Consider the following 3618-nt stretch of genomic DNA (forward strand, 5'->3'; position numbering starts at 1 on the left):
GAAGATATTAAGAAGAGGTGGCAAGAATACACAGAAGAACTGTACAAAAAAGATCCTCATGACCCAGATAATCACGATGGTGTGATCACTTACCTAAAGCCAGACATCCTGGAATGTGAAGTCAAGTGGGCCTTAGGAAGCATCACTACGAACAAAGCTAGTGGAGGTGATAGAATTCCAGTTGAGCTATTTCAAATCCTGAAAGATGACGCTGTGAAATTGCTGCACTCAATATGCCAACAAATATGAAAAACTCACCAGTGGTCACAGGACTGGAAAGGTCAGTTTTCATTCCAATCCCAAAGAAAGGCAATCCCAAAGAATGCTAAAACTACTGGACAATTGCACTCATCTCACATGCTAGTAAACTAATGCTCAAAATTCACCAAGTCAGGCTTCAGCAAAACATGAACCGGGAACTTCCAGATGTTCAAGCTGGTTTTAGAAAAGGCAGAGAAACCAGAGATCAAATTACCAACATCTGCTGGATCATTGAAAAAGCAAGAGAGTTCCAGAAAAACATCTATTTTTGCTTTATTGACTATGCCAAAGCCTATGACTGTGTGGATCACAATAAACTGTGGAAAATTCTGAAAGAGATGGGAATACCAGACCACCTGACCTGCCTCTTGAGAAACCTGTATACAGGTCAGGAAGCAACAGTTAGAACTGGACATGGAACAACAGACTGGTTCCAAATAGGAAAAGGAGCATATCAAGGCTGTATATTGTCACCATGCTTATTTAACTTATATGCATAGGACATCAGGAGAAATGCTGGGCTGGAGGAAGCACAAGCTGGAATCAAGATTGCTGGGAGAAATATCAATACCCTCAGATATGCAGATGACATCACCCTTATGGCAGAAAGTGAAGAAAAACTAAAGAGCCTTTTGATGAAAGCGAAAGAGGAGAGTGAAAAAGTTGGCTTAAAGCTCAACATTCAGAAAACTAAGATCATGGCATCTGGTCTCATCACTTCATGGCAAATAGATGGGGAAATAGTGGAAACAGTGGCTGTATTTTTCTGGGCTCCAAAATCACTGCAGATGGTGATTGCAGCCATGAAATTAAAAGACGCTTACTCCTTGGAAGGAAAGTTATGGCCAACCTAGACAGCATATTAAAAAGCAGAGACATTACTTTGTCAACAAAGGTCTGTCTAGTCAAGGCTACGGTTTTTCCAGTGGTCATGTATGGATGTGAGCGTTGGATTATAAAGAAAGCTGAGCACCAAAGAATTGATGTTTTTGAACTGTGGTGTTGGAGGAGACTCTTGAGGGTCCCTTGGACTGCAAGGAGATCCAACCAGTCCATCCTAAAGGAGATCAGTCCTGAGTGTTCATTGGAAGGACTGATGCTGAAGCTGGAACTCCAATATTTTGGCCACCTGATGCGAAGAGTGACTCATTTGGAAAGACCCTGATGCTGGGAAAGATTGAAGGCAGGAGGAGAAGGGGATGACAGAGGATGAGATGGTTGGATGGCATCACCGACTCGATGGACATGGGTTTGGGTGGACTCCGGGAGTTGGTGATGGACAGGGAGGCCTGGCGTGCTGCGGTTCATGGGGTCGCAAAGAGTCAGACACAACTGAGTGACTGAACTGAACTGAACAACAATGTCATGTGGGGAAGGCAACCTAAAATGGCACAGTTAGGGACTTCCCTGGCGGTCCAGTGGTTAAGACTGCAATGCAGGGTGCACAGGTCTGATCCCTGGTCAGGGAACTGAGATCCCACATGCTGCACGGCCAAAAAAAGAAAGAAAGAAAGGGCACAAAGAGATGCTGTGCTGTGCTTTCCTTTCACTTCCCACTCAGTCCTGACTGTTGCAAGGAGAAAGGCCCAGCTGGTGCTTCCGTGTCTTTAAAGCCCTTCTTGCCACTGGCTCATCATCCTTTTTAAGGAAGAATGAGGGCAGGACTTCCCTGTGGGCCCAGTGGTTAAGAATCCACTTTGCAATGCAGGTGATACAGGTTTGAACCCTGGTCATGGAAGATCCCACACGCCTCGGGGCAGCCAAGCCTGTGCGCGAGAACTACAGGAACTGGCACGCCTACAGCCCCTGCCCTGCAGGGAGAGAAGCCACTGCAGTGAGAAATCAATCAAAACTAAAATAAATAAATAAAGACTGAGTGAGGGCGGCTTTCAGGCTCTGAATCTACAGCAGGAAACTCACGGGTTTATCATGTGTCTGACCCATGTGACCACTGACTGATGAAAACAGATGCCGGCCTTTCATTTATGGTCGTGATGTAGAGCTTCCTTTTGGGTTGAATTAAAATTTAAGCCAATAGCAGGTGGCTGAGTTGAGAAACACATTAGGTAAATAAATAATCCAAGAGGTACACAGACGTGGTGAATGTGGCGAGGCTGTCGTGTGGACAAAGGAAGATTGGGGATCACTGGTGTGGTGTACCGGTTTTCCCACTGTTCACAGGAGCCCAGCACCTGTGAGATGTACCAGGAAGAGGGTGGCCAAAAAAGGGTGCTGGAGTATGTTGTTTCTCCTTGAACCTGAGACTCTAAGAGTTGGACCCATTGGGTTTTCCCATGAGATTTTGTTTGGGGGAAGAAAAACCACTTCATAACAAAATGAAAGCTTCAAGAATCAATCAACCAATCAGCCTTGTCTGCCACTCCAGTTATATGTTACAGATGAAAAAAATCAAGACTTAGAAAGGAATAACAACAAAAGGAATTGGCCAAGGTCACCCAGGCATCCTGATAATCCATACGTTGAGTTCCTGCTATTTATGGGGCAGCCGCAATGCATGAATTCTTCGGTACATGAGCTATTATATCGAGTCCCTTATGGTCACACAGGGGAACCGCTGAAATCTTATAGAGGAGAAGACTGATGCTCAGAGAAGTTAGAAACTTGTGCAAAATGACAGAGCTGAGAAGGAGAGGAACTGGGATGCTCACCCACATCTGGCTGGCTCTCCATGTAGCGTTTTTGTTTTGCTTTGGTTTTATTTATTTTTGGCCTTGCTGCGCAGCATGCAGGATTTTAGCTCCACAGCCAGGGATCGAACCTGCCTCCTGCCCTGGGAGCATGGAGTCTTAAACACCCGACCGCCAGGGAAGTCCCCATCTAGCATTTTTCCTGTAGCAGCCTGTTGCTTTCCCCCACTTACAAAGGTCTGCATGCCCTTGCCCACCACCACCAGCACCACTACATGCATGCACACACACACGGAGCATGTTTATTCAGATGAGGACATTTCGAATCTTGGCCATTTCTGCAGCCTCCACATTCACACACCTCCAACTGACATTTCACTGCTGGGTCACCTTGGAAATGCTTGGAGGTGACAACATATTTCTGGCTTCTTCCGAAGAGAGTGAGTGCAAAGGAGGCATTCCTCCCTGGGGAAAGGAGAGGCTGTGTGCAGAGAGGGATTTTGAGCCTAAGGATGTCAGATGATTTCTATCTACTTTGGAAGTTCCTAGACATTGGAAAACAATGGTAGGAAGCCCATCATTTGTTTTTTTTTCAAAAAACAATTTCATGTTAGGCACCATCGATGACCCTGACACCAACACCACCACCAGGTATGGCCTGCCTCAGATTCATCTGCTCTTGAGTGTCTTCATGGAAGGCACTGTTGTA

This window comes from Muntiacus reevesi, chromosome 13, assembly GCF_963930625.1.
Source record: "Muntiacus reevesi chromosome 13, mMunRee1.1, whole genome shotgun sequence".
NCBI lineage: Eukaryota > Metazoa > Chordata > Mammalia > Artiodactyla > Cervidae > Muntiacus > Muntiacus reevesi.